Here is a 14,502-nt window from a genome sequence, read left to right as displayed (position 1 = left end):
ACCCAGAAACATACACTAACTTCCTATAATTCAGAAGTATCATGACGTTAATATAATTCTCTAAAGCATTATATAAATATTATCTCACTAATTATAAATCAAACTCCATTCTTAAAATACTCGTCAGATTTCTCAAGTTGGTGAAAAACTCTTAACTTTTTTTTACTTAAATCATAAAATTGTCGAGGTGGTGAATTTTTTTATACAATTATGAATTATTGTATAGAGAGAGAGAGAGAGAGAGAGAGAGAGAGAGAGAGAGAGAGAGAGAGAGAGATAAAACTGGACCCAGCTGTTCAACATGTACAACACCGAGGGCTCATTCACAAGTGTCTGTAAGTTGGTTCATTGAGCCACCACAGGGGGGACGCATCTGCTGCCTCCTGACCTTGGTAGGAGAGAGAGAGAGAGAGAGAGAGAGAGAGAGAGAGAGAGAGAGGGAGGAGGAATGCTGACAGTGAAGGAGAAGGAGGAGGAAAGGAAGAAGGAAATAGGAAGAGGAGGAGAAGAAGAAAGAAAGAGGAGGAGGAAGAGAGGAAGAAAGAAAGAAAGAGGAGGAGGAGGAGGAGGAAGGAAGGAAGCAAGCAAGAGGAGAGGAAGAAAAAAGAAGAGGAGGAGGAAGAAAGGAAGAAATGAAGAGGAAGAGAAAGAAGAAGAGGAGATGGGTGAGATAGGATGATGAATGTGAGTTAGGGAGGACAAGGATAGAATGACCAGAACGATTCACGTGTTTAGCATGCCTGTGTTTTGTGCAGGGGGTGGTGAATGGGGAGGGGGGGGTGAATGGGGAGAGGAAGGTGTGGGAGGGGGGAAGGGGTTAGTGTGTGTGGCACCTTTGGTTTGTGATCGCGCCCCTTGTGTAAATGTGTGTGTGTTGTGTGTGTGTGTGTGTGTGTGTGTGTGTGTCAGGCTCTTCAGTAATCAGGATTGGTTTGTGATAATAATTAGGTATCGAAGGTAATTAAACTGTGGAGGCCATTAGAGAGAGAGAGAGAGAGAGAGAGAGAGAGAGAGAGGTCAATTACCCAACCCTCTCTCTAATTCCTTCTTATTCTTGTTGTTATTATTCCCTTCTCTTATTCTCGTTTTTGTCGTCTCACAAACTAAGGATTTAACATCTGGTTAGGTTAGGTTAAGTTAGGTTAGGTTAGGTTAGCCATCAATACAGTGAAAAAATTTACAGAGCCCGAGTACAAAGGTTTCACATCTGTTTATATTTTTCAGTCAACAACTCTTAAAACCAATTTATCTTCGTCAGTCTATTGTTGTCACCAAATTTTAACTCCCAGCAGAGAGTAAACAACACCCAACACACACACGTCAGGAAACTTTTACCATTCTGTGATCTTTTTTTTTATGAGGTACAGCGACTGAGTGGACACAGCGCTCGTTTCCCGTCCTAAAAGTCACTGGTTCGAATCCAAGTCCCCCCTCCCCCCCTTTTCCCAATTCCACCCAGCTGTAAATGAATACCTTGTGTAGTGAAAGGTGAGTAAACAGTGTGCTATATCCACACTGCCTCTAACGAGCCGTCAGACCTTTGGCACCAACTTTTACTTTCAATATTTTATCTTTATCAATAGTTGGTCAGACAACCTGTTCAGAGTGAAGTGTTTGTAAGGGATCGTTCAGTAACTACCGCCACCTCTTGTTAGTTAGCGAACAGAGAGGAGAGTGAAGGTTATTTATTTTTATTATTATTTTTTTTTTAAATTCCTTCTATGCCAACGACACCATTTTAGATTAAGGTATTGAGAGTAAGGTAAGGTAAGGTAAGGTAAGGTAAGGTAAGGTTAGGTAAGGTAAGGTAAGGTTAGGTAAGGTAAGGTAAGGTTAGGTAAAGGTAAGGTAAGGTAAGGTAAGGTAAGGTAAGGTTAGGTTGGACAGTATGCAGTGTGTAAACCGTCCTGTTAAGCTGGTTGAAGGCGGGAAAAGTTTGGGCGCGATATATGAAGTAATACAAGATGTCTGCTGACCTTCGGTGTTTTCTTTTCTAGTAACACGACATGACGTGATGTCAGGAGTGGTGATGTCAGGGGTGGTGATGTCAGGGGTGGTGATGTCAGGGGTGGTGATGTCAGGAGTGGTGATGTCAGGGGTGGTGATGTCAGGGGTGGTGATGTCAGGGGTGGTGGTAACACAATTTCACGCTCCATCAGCTGACTCTCTCTCTCACTTGTCTCGCCTCAACATTGTTATGGCCATTATTGTCGTCCACAGCTGTTCCAGAGACCTGCCACCCCTAACCACGTGTCTGTTGTTAAACTCCAACCAACCACGTAGGTTCTTTACACTGTGACCAACCACGTGCGTATCATTAACGCTGACTGGAGACTATAAACTACGATGGCTCACTATCTGTACGTGGGCGGGATGGGGAGGGGGGGTGATGGAAGGAGAAGATGGGAGGGGGTGAGGAAGGAGAAGATGGGGATGGGAAGGAGATGGGGAAGGGAAGGAGAAGATGGGGAGGGGGGTGATGGAAGGAGAAGATGGGGAGGAAGGAGAATGAGAGGTTGTTGCGGTGGATAAAAGGGGGAGAATAGGAGAAGGAGAGGGAAGAGGTGAAGGAAAGGAAGGAGGAAGAGAGGTGGAAGAGGGTGGGAGGAGGAAGAGAGTAACGAAAGGAATGTGGAGGTGTGTTCAGATGTGTTCAAATGTGTCCAGGTGTGTTCGGGTGTGTCAAGATGTGTTCAGATGTGTCCAGATGTGTTCAGGTGTGTTCGGGTGTGTCCAGATGTGTCCGGGTCTGTCCAGATGTGTCCAGATGTGTTCAGGTGTGTTCGGGTGTGTCCAGATGTGTCCGGGTGTGTCCAGATGTGTTCAGATGTGTCCAGATGTGTTCAGATGTGTCCAGATGTGTTCAGGTGTGTTCAGGTGTGTGCCAAAACCACCAAAAACGAAAAAAAAAATACATATACATCAACACGAAACTCAATTACTAGATAAAAAAAAACCCCAACCCAGTCGAGTATTTCCATAATCTGTTACAAAATTACTATCACAGAATACAACTCCAAGAGGATTAATTTAAGTTTCTCGTTCCATCATTCCCTATGTTAACAATAAGTGGACCAGCTTAACTCACCACTACCGACCATCAACTCATGACCACACACGGATAATTTACAAATGATCATCCTATTTTTTTTTTAATATTTATCACGAGAAAAAAAAATAACACTAATTTTTTCCCCCCCTCTAGGAGTGTCAAAAATGTGATTTTTTTTTTTCCCTCACCAATGCCAGCCACTTTTTTTCCTCTGAGGCCGTGTTATAAATTATTGTTTTATGCCACAAATACCAACCACTTTGGAAATTGTTGAAGGGAAGGATACGAAAAGCTCTGAGAAAAGTTCAGTATGATGTTAAAAATTGTTCTGAGGGAAATAGAATACTGTGTATGACTGTAGTTCATAGTGAAGATGTATACCTAGAAAATACAACTCTTCACTTGGACTTTATCAATAGATCTCAACAGACAGACACACAAACAGAGGGAGACTAGAATATTCGTCCCCTGACCCCCCCCCTCACCAACCCACCCTCACCCTTCATCAACCCACCCTCACCCTTCACCAACCCACCCTCACACCTCACCAACCCACCCTCACACCTCACCAACCCACCCTCACACCTCACCAACCCACTCCAGGATAAATAGCTCTTCACGGTGCTTGGTTTGAATTATTTTATTTTATAATTGTGTTAATATTTACACTAATTTAAAAGGCAAACTGACGAAGTTATTTGGGACGTGTGAAATGATATAAAAATAAGTTCTGTAGTTATTATTATTATTATTATGACATTATTATTATTATTATTATTATTATTATTATTATTATTATTTGGGGAAAGACAGTGCTATTTAAAAGGCCATTAGGAATATTAACTATTCCATTCCTTAATTATCTTGTTTTTTCTCTCCTCCCCTCTCTCATTTTCCCCCTACTGTTCTCACTCTCTCCCTTTTCCCTCTTTCCTCATCTCTCACCCCTATCATCTCTCCTTTCTACCCTTTCTTCTTTCCCTTCTCGTCGCTTGATCTCTTCTCAACTCCTTCCCTCTCCCTTCTCACGCCACTCGCTTCTCTCCCCTCTCACATCTCCCCCTCCCGCTTCTTCTCACCTTCCCCCTTTCTCCCCTCCTCCCCAACCAACTTTCCAATACTTCACACCTGCCAACCCCATCTAATCCTCCCTCCTCCTCCTCCCTCCCTTCACCCCTTCCTCCCTTTCTCCTCCCTCCCTTCACCCCTTCCCTCCTTCTCCCCCTCCCTCCTTACCCCCAGGCTTGTGAGGCTTAATAAAAGAAGTGTGAAAAAGAAAAGTAATTAAGAGAATGACGTATGACGGGCGAGTCGAGTTTCCCCTGGAGACTTTTAACGTGTGATTCAGCCACGTACCCAGGCCTATTTGCCACCTAGGCCTACCCCTACCCAGGCCAAGTAGTCACCTAGGCCTACCACCCACCAGGGGCCTCTTTCCCAGCTACGCCGACTAGCCAACCAGGTCTATTAACCACTTAGGTATACTAGCTACTGTGGGGTACTAGTCAGATAGGCCTACTAACTAGCAAGGCCTACCAGTGTGATGATTAGAGTTCTTCGGCCTTCACCCCGAACAAGATGGTCACACACACACACACACACACACACACCTCCTAATGCGTTTGTCTCTTCACTCTTACTTCACGAAGACAGATGAAGCAAGAAGACAAGACACTACGGATATTTTACTTCCTTACTTCAAGAAGAAAAATATCTAAGAAACTTTCCGTGTTCTTACTTAAACTAGACAAATGTTGCAGATATTTCCGTCTTTCTTCCTCTAAGCGTTGCAAATCTTTTTCTCTCTTGACTTACAAACGTTGCTATCTTTCTCGTATTAAATAAACAAACACTGGCAACCTTTAACTGTCCTTTCCTCCGTGTTAGTAAAATATGATAAATCTTTTTATCTTTGATGTAAAGGAGTCAAATGTTGCAAAGCTTTTAACCCCAAGCTGACAAATATTACAAAGCTTTATCTGTCTCCATGTTTGAGTAATGAAAAAAATCTAGCTTTTTTCTTTACCTCAAAGACGACAAACGTTGCCAAGCCTTTTCCCCAAGCTGACAAACGTTTGGGTGAGAGAAAAAAAGCCGTTGGAAAGCATTTTTTTTTCTTTCAGCTCAGAACAGACAAGCGTTGTTAAGCTTTTCTTATCTCGACGCTTGAGGAAGACAAACGTTGCAGACTCCAAACATTTCCTTGGTAAAATTCAATTAAATTCTTGAGAAGTGTCCAAGAGATTTATTGGAGATGTGTAAATCGGGATGTGTGAGAGGCTGTGTTGATTAAGAGGCAGGTGATGGAGGAGGAGGTGCCAGGCGGTGATGTATGGGAGGAGGAGGAGGGAGGTGCAGGTGGTTGGGGGAGGAGGAGGAGGGGTTGAGAAGTGGGGAGAACATCACCATGGCAATAAGGAAAAACACCATGGCAACAAGGAGAGTCATCATGGCAACAGAGAGAATCACCATGGCAACAAGGAGAAAATCACCATGGCAATAAGGAGAATCACCATGGCAACAGAGAAAATCACCATGGCAATAAGGAGAATCACCATGGCAACAAGGAGAGTCATCATGGCAACAGAGAAAATCACCATGGCAACAATGAGAAAATCACCATGGCAATGAGAAAATCACCATGGCAACAAGGAGAAAATCACCATGGCAACAAGGAGAGTCACCATGGCAACAAGGAGAAAATCACCACAGCAACAAGGAGAAAAAATCACCATAGCAACAAGGATAATCACCATGTCAACAAGGAGAATCACCATGGCAACAAGGAGAAAATCACCACAGCAACAAGGAGAAAAAATCACCATGGCAACAAGGAGAATCACCATGTCAACAAGGAGAATCACCATGGCAACAAGGAGAAAATCACCAAAGCAACAAGGAGAAAAAATCACCATAGCAACAAGGAGAATCACCATGGCAACAAGGAGAATCACCATGTCAACATACACAACCACCCTCACATACCTTGTATAGAGGTACATCTCTCTCCGGGAGGGGACGGGATGACCTCTGAAATTACAAAAAAAAAATTATATAAAAACAATAAAATTAAATATATCCCCAAAAAAGGTAAAGAAAATACAAGACCCCTAAGAGATAATACAAAAAAATACAAAATACAGAAACTAGTACAGAAAATTTACTTTCAAAATGACAAAAACAATGAGTTACATAAAGCAGTAAGAAATTTGATGAGTAAAATATATGTACCTTTCTGGGTCTTTCTTAAGTATCGCAACTGGTAGTAAATCTTCCTCTCATGGTGATATATTCCCGTGTCCACTAACTCTTGGAGGATGATGGTTTAACTCTTTGAGGAGGATGGTTTTAACTTTGAGGAGTGATGGTTTAACTCTTTTCAGGATGATGGTTTAACTCTTGGAGGATGATGGTTTAACTCTTTGAGGATGATGGTTTAACTTTTTAAGGAGTGATGGTTTAACTTCTTGGAGGATGATGGTTTAACTCTTGGAGGATGATGGTTTAACTCTTTGAGGATGATGGTTTAACTTTGAGGAGGATGGCGAACTCTTGGAGGATGATGGTTTAACTTCTTGGAGGATGATGGTTTAACTCTTGGAGGGATGGGATAATAATCCCTTGGAGGACTATGGTTTAACTTTGGAGGAGGATGGTTTAACTCTTGGAGGAGGATGGTTTAACTTTTGAGGAGGATGGTAGGAAGAGTGACGATGAAAATTCCTCTGCACGTTCCTCCAACCACCCCTCCCTACCTCCTCTCCTACTCCCCACGATACAGAAACAACTCTCTCTTTCCCCATCCCCTCTTCACCCCCATGACACACCAACCCCTACCTCCCCCTCCCCAACCCTCCTACTACTACCACGACACACAAACAAGTCCCCCAATTCTCCAAGAGACGCGGCGCCCCTGAATAAGAACTACAGTCGTTTAATAAAGTTTCTCCTCTGCCACGGCTGATGACTTGCCAACTACTAACTGGAAAAGGTCATCCTCGTCTCAACCTCTCGGGGAACGACGCAGAACGGAACACTGCCAGGATGAGGAACGATGGAGAACGGAACACTGCCAGGATGAGGAACGATGGAGAACGGAACACTGCCAGGATGAGGAACGATGGAGAACGGAACGCTGGTAGGATGAGGAATGATAGAGAACGGAACAACAATAACAACAATACCTGAACAAAAATAACAACAACAAAATCTACAAGAGCAACAACAACGCCACCACTACTTGAACAAAAATTACAGCAGAAAGAACAAAAAAGACGAAACAAAAATAAGAACAAGTAAAAACAACGATAATGACAAGAAAAAAAATAAGAAAGAAAAAGACAAAGAATAAACTGATAAAATATACAAAAACACGTATAAATAAATAAATAAAATAAATAAATAAGTAAATAAATCTTTTTCTAAACCTAATAACAACAAAGAAAATATTACAAATTATGACAGGTGGATTAGTTAGCTGTGGTCACATCCAATACGACAGGTTAAGTCTTCGTGTGGAGGGTCACCTGTCACGAACGCACGCACACATACACGCACCTCTAAGACAGCCTGATCGATTGGTTCCTCAAATAATCACCCAATCGTTACATCAAGTTCGAGTCTTTGGAAGGATTAGAACCAATTATTACGGCATTAAATGGTATGACTGTCAATTCTTAGATAACAGTGGTTCTTGATCAGCCAATCACAAGACACAAACAACCTATTAAGTACTACAAACAACCCAATCACCTTTACCATACCTAATCACAGCAAAAATAAAAAATAAATAAATAAAATAAAATCCTCTCTCAGTATTCTTCACAAACAGACAAAATACATCCATACAGACAAACACATCACATGAAGTTAATAGTAATATAACCAATCTCTTAAAACAGGTATACGAAATAAGGCCCCAGTGGTGATGAGAGAGAGAGAGAGAGAGAGAGAGAGAGAGAGAGAGAGAAGGGTCAGTGATTGTGTTCTCTAGGTGAGGGACAAATGAATCCTCCCACTGGCTGATTTAACATGAGACAAACTTACGTAATTCTTTCAGGTGTTGAAAAATGAACGAATTACTACACTACTATATTATACGGAATTGAGTGTGTCAGAAAATACACACACACACACACACACACTGAGACACACCCACACATCCACCCACGCACCCTCCTCCTCCTCCTCCTCCTCCTCCTCCTCCTCCCACTCACCTGAGAACACCTGGCCCTCACAAGCACAAGTTGACTCTCCAGTGCCACAAACACGCACCATCACCATGACAACTGAGCTCTTCCCCATTTCAATCTCTTCAACCTAGCGCTGGAGATCGTTGGAGAGCAAGAGAGAGAGAGAGAGAGAGAGAGAGAGAGAGAGAGAGAGAGAGAGAGAGAGAGAGAGAGAGAGAGAGAGAGAGAGAGAGAGAGAGAGAGAGAGACCCCTAAAGCAATATCACTCGGATCTTTTCAAAACCACTTTCTCTGATTGACAGTCTTGGGGCAGCACGAGATACCTGACACACCCTGAATAGGCATCAAGAGAGGTGTCCAAACTCCCTTATAATACTTGGCACTATCTGGCACCTCGTTGTGGGTCAAGTATGTAATTGGTTTATAGCTGGTGAACGATGCTCTTGGTAATCAGAATGCCAGGAGGAAGAACACACACACACAGATCCCCTCCACTCCCTATGATAATCACCATGACCTCATCTGTCAGTAAGGAACGACGTTACTTCCACCATCCTCGTCACCTTCACCATCCTCGTCACCTCCACCTACTACCACCTGAGATCCCCCGCCCGTGAATTACTCTTCAACACCCCCACAACCGCATCCAGCCCACACGATCACCTACTCACAACCACAAACAACAACTCCAGTCCAACCATTGTAATAACTCCATCAACAACTCATAGATCAACTTGTGTGTGTTCAACTCCAGACCAAGTTCACTTTTGTACTGTAAACTGTGCTGAAACTCCTTGGTACATGACTCTCTCTCGTTATAAATTATAAATGTAGCAGTTACATCATTTGTTTTTTTTCAACTGATGGCTGCTGAGAATCGTACATAGAGAAGGTGTTAAAGACGATGCACGGAGAGAGAGAGAGAGAGAGAGAGAGAGAGAGAGAGAGAGCAGCATAACAAAAGGACAGCGAAGATAAGATAAACGAGAGACGAATGACAAGAAAATAACGAAGAAATTGTCTATCAAATGAAGAAACAACAGAGACAGGAAAAAAAAACAAAGAACGAATAAGAGAAACAACATGGGAGAAGAAAATATGATACGGTAAGATAAATAAACGAACTAAATGGAGGAAACCGAGAGGGGGATATAAACCAAGGAGAGGGATATAAACCAAGGAGGGGGATATAAACCAAGGAGGGGGAAATAAACCAAGGAGAGGGAAATAAACCAAGGAGAGGGAAATAAACCAAGGAGAGGGAAATAAAAGAGGGAAATAAACCATGAGAGGGAAATAAACCAAGGAGAGGGAAATAAACCAAGGAAAGAGGGAAATAAACCAAGGAGAGGGAAATAAACCAAGGAGAGGGATATAAACCAAGGAAATAAACCAAGGGAAAGGGGGAAAACCAAGGAGAGGGAAATAAACCAAGGAGAGGGAAATAAACCAAGGAGGGGAAATAAACCAAGGAGAGGAATAACCAAGGAGAGGGATATAAACCAAGGAGGGGGATATAAACCAAGGAGGGGGAAATAAACCAAGGAGAGGGAAATAAACCAAGGAGAGGGAAATAAACCAAGGAGAGGGAAATAAACCAAGGAGAGGGAAATAAAAGAGGAAAGAGGGGAAATGAAGGTGAAATTGAAATGGAGAAAGCTTAAAGGCATCAAAAGGAGGAGGAGACAAAGGGAAAGCGAATGAGACACAGAAGAAATGAAAGAGGATGGAATGGGAATAGTAAGAAAAAGGCGGAGTAAAGGGAGACAAGAGATAGAGAACAAGATGAAAGCGAGACCTAAAATGAGTGAATGTTTTACCCTCAGTTAAATAACTTCTCAAATGACCTCTCAAGTCCTATATGGTCTCCAATCCTAAAGGGCACCCAATAACAGAGGCTCCCCAGTCCTAATACGTCCCAAACTGGTCTAAGGGGGAAGGAAGTGAGGGGGCGAAGGGGAAAAAGGGGGCAAGGAAGCGAAGAGGGCAAGGGGAACCAAACAGGAACAGGAAATAAAAAGAGAACTAAAACAAACAAAATGTATAAATGCGAATATGAAAGATGAAGAATGGACGACCTGTGTGTGTGTGTGTGTGTGTGTGTGTGTGTGTCTGGTCAATAAGTCTCATGTGTGGTTGGTGTGTTCTTATGTGTGGTACCATGATGGATCCCCACACACACACACAACCCACAACGTGGCTGGGCGCAAGGTGTGTGTATTGAGGGCGGGCAATGTGGGGGTAGGCATGGGGTTGAAGGACGCACGCCCAGGGGGAGTGTAAAGGACGTATAAAAGTGGGGGGAGGGCGGGTAGAGGGGGCGGGGAGGGTGGAGAGTGGGGGCGGGGAGGTGGTGGAGAGTGGGGCGTGATGGAGAGTGGGGGGGCAGAGTGGGGGCGTGATGGAAGAGGGGGGGCGTGGTGGAGAGTGGGGGCGTGGGGGGGAGTGGAGGAGGGCGTGGGGGGAGGGCGCGTGTGTAGTGTCTACAACTGGGGGCGCACAGATCTCTCTCTATTTTCCAGTTGCTATGACAACCGTTGTCTACCAGGACGCCCCAGGGTCTTGTTCCTACACCTACGAGAGAGAGACTGACTGAGTGACAGATTAAATAATGGAAAGTAATAGAAATGAAAAGAAACAGAGAGAGACTTTGTTGATCATGTTCGCGACCAACGATAATAACAATAAAATAATAATAAAATAACAATAATCATCATCATCATCGTCATCATCATCTTGTGTCTACATAGATGAGGGGAAGAGCCTACATGGGGGGGAGGGGGGGGGTGTATGTGGCCACTCTCCTCCACCCAAGGTAATAACGTGAAGTGGTACATGTTGCGAGTACTGGTGTTGTGATGATGGTCTCTCTCTCTCTCTCTCTCTCTCTCTCTCTCTCTCTCTCTCTCTCTCTCTCTCTCTCTCTCTCTCTCTCTCTCTCTCTCTCTCTCCCGTTTTAATTTTACCAATGGACTGTAATAAATGTGATTGGTTAATCCTCGGGACCGTGTGTGTGTGTGTGTGTGTGTGTGTCTGTGTGTGTATGCATATTTATTTATATTCGGTTGCATTTCACTCAATATGAAAGCTGGTTTAACCCTTTGAGGACGATGATTGCAACCTTTATGGACAACAATTATACCCTCAGAGGACATTGACTTTACCCTTTGAATACCTTGAGGACGATGATATTAAACCCACTGAGGACGATAACTTCCCCTCACTGGAACACGGACAACCTCCCTCTTCCATTGCCCAACTCTCAAACTAATATTCCCTCCTCAACCACTGCTAAGGACCACCTCGTAACCAACGTCAACAGACACCTAATAAAAGCCAGGAATTCAATAATCATGTTTGTCTGACAACTCATTATCCCCTTAAATCAACTTTTCGAGACTGAGGACTTCAAGTAAGTTATTGGCTGGCTGGGTAAAGGACAAGTCTTGTGATGTTAATAAAAATAATATACATTTAAATTGGAGTGTTCGACTTGTATAACTTAATTATAGATGAATATTAATTTTAACTAAAATAATTAATTTATGGCAGTAAGAGAAATTAAGGTAAAAATAACAATAATTAAAAGTAAGGAAAATAAATATAGTGAAAACGGCTGAATATAAAAATGGTGGAAGCGAATGAAAAATAAAAATCATTGCCATATGCTATTCATATTTCAGTAAGAGTTTATTTAACAAACATATAAACTGAAATATTGTAAAGGATTTGCGATGGACGAGTAAAGGAAATTAAAAGTGAATTGAAATAAAAATAGAAATATGTGAATCGGAGAGAATGAGTGGCTGTCAGCAGAGGGTCAGGCTATGTTAAAAAAAGGCAGTGGATAAAGTTGGGATATCAGAACACAACCAACTTTAGATGACAACCTAATCTGACAATAACCACCAAAACGATAACAATCCGATGTCGTAACATTAACCTCGTCCTATTTTTAAAGTTTCTCCATGTTAATGTATCGTTACTAGTGAGTGTTAAGAGAACACATCGACGTAAGGTATAGTCTCATGGTAGTTTTGACGCCATTTTCGGATAGAAGGCTTTAGATATGCCAGTTGGATACGGGTTTTTTTATCACTGCCATTTACGAGGAAAAGTTACTCTATGACTCAGAGAATACACAACAGGGGTCGAGTCTGGGGTGTGGCTGTGTGTAAAGGGCGAGTCACTCTACTTCCGCTAATATGCTGGTTATTATAATTCTCTCTCTCTCTCTCTCTCTCTCTCTCTCTCTCTCTCTCTCTCTCTCTCTATAACACTCAGGAGATAATATGATGTTAGCTGAGGGGAAAATAATCACGTCAAAGTGAGTTGTGAAAGACGTGGTTGTTTGGATGCCCGGAGGGAGGGAGAGAGAGAAGGGGGTGGGAGGAAGCTAGAGGGAGGGGTAGGAGAGAGAGAGAGAGAAGCGACTGGGGGACTAGACACCGCCCCCTAAGCAACACACTCCAGTTTACACAGCCGCCACTGCCGCAAAATTTCCCTGTGAAGTGTTCCGGCAGGAGGGTCACCACCACCACAAGTGATCAAAGCTCTAGCGGGGGATGATGAAACGTGTGTCGTAATTAGTTCATCACCGCCCAAACACCCCTTACTGTGGGGGTGTGGGGGGGGAGGAGCGAGAGAGCATTTGGAAGGGCGATTAAGAGGGAGGTTAGAAAGAGGGGGAATCAAGAATGGAGGAAGAGTGATGGGAGGAAGGGGTACAGGAAGGTTAAGTTACGTTAGGTTAGGTTAATCTAAAGGTGAAATAAGCTGGGATGCCTACTCTACAGGTGACCCGAGTACAATACACGGTGTTAACCCTCCCCAAAAATATAATATTTAGCGGCCAGTATTTATTATAAACATAAGTTCATAGTTAATTACTTGCTACACACAGGACCACTGACTGGCTGACACTGCACAAACTTTATACTGACCTGTGGTGAGGTGAGAGAGACAGACAGAGTGAACGAGTGAGAATACGAGTGTGTGTGGGTTGGGGGGGGGAGGGAGGAAGACAGCCAGCGGCCTCGCCCACTTACCAAGTATTAACAAAGGTCATCATTGATTACCAAGTTCACCTCCTTCCTAAGTGACACACACACATACACACACACACAAGGTCAGCTAGAGAAGGTACAGAAAAGGGCCTGAAGAATCATGCTCGGCGCAGAATATTCCGGCTACACCATCGCTCTCTCCACCCTGGAAATGCCATCCCTCAGTGAGCTCCACCACCAAGCACTGGAAAGGTTTGGCAGCCAACTAATGCACCACCCTCGTCATCGATACGGAACCAACCAAAATGGATGAACAATAGACTCTTAGATCTTCTAGAGAAAAAGAAAGGAGTATATAGAAAAGTTAAGAAAGGCGAAAATCACTTACTTGGTTACTATCAGAACCTAACAAGACAGGTAAAAACAGAAATTAGGAAAGCAAAGAGAAATTATGAAATCAAGGTAGCAAACGAATCGAAAATAACTTTAAAGCTTTTTATCAACTGTATAAATCCAAAGGTTAGAGATACAATAGGTCCCCTTAAAACTACGACAGGAGAAATGACTGATGATGAGTTAGAAATGTGTAGTACGTTAAATAGTCATTTTAAGCTCCGTATTCACAAAATGAAAACCTAGCACAGTTTCCAGAAGTTCATAAGGTATATAACTAGTATATATTACTAGTAACGATACTTAAAGTAATTAACAAACTGAAGCCTCATAAATCGCCTGGTCAGACGAGGTACTTATGCTAGAATATTAAAGAATGTAGAGATGGGTTAGGTAAATCCATTAGCAGTTTTATTTAATAAGTCATTAGAATCGGGCTAATTAAGAAAACTTCAAAATGTAGTTCGATTTTCCAAAAGGAGTGATAAATCAATAGCATCAAATTACCGTCAGTAGTCTCACGTCAATCATAGGCAAGTTGCTAGAGTCAATTATTGCTACGAAAATCAGAAGCCACCTTGAAACATTCAACTTAATTCATTCTTCTCAGCACAGGTTCACCCAGGGACGTTCTTGTCTCACAAATTTGCTTAGCTTTTTCTCAGAAGAATATGAAGCGGTAGATAATGATAAGTCATATGATATAATTTATTTAGATTTCAGTAAAGCATTTGATAGAGTCCCTCATGAGAGATTGATAAGGAAGGTAGAAGCACATGGAATAGGTGGATCATTATTAAAATGGATTAGGTCATGGTTAACTGGTAGGAAACAAAGTCAGCATAAATGGATTTAAGTC

The sequence above is a fragment of the Homarus americanus genome, unplaced genomic scaffold, assembly GCF_018991925.1.
Source record: "Homarus americanus isolate GMGI-L3 unplaced genomic scaffold, GMGI_Hamer_2.0 scaffold33468, whole genome shotgun sequence".
In the NCBI taxonomy this organism is placed as follows: Eukaryota; Metazoa; Arthropoda; class Malacostraca; order Decapoda; family Nephropidae; genus Homarus; species Homarus americanus.
This window is presented reverse-complemented; position numbering follows the sequence as displayed.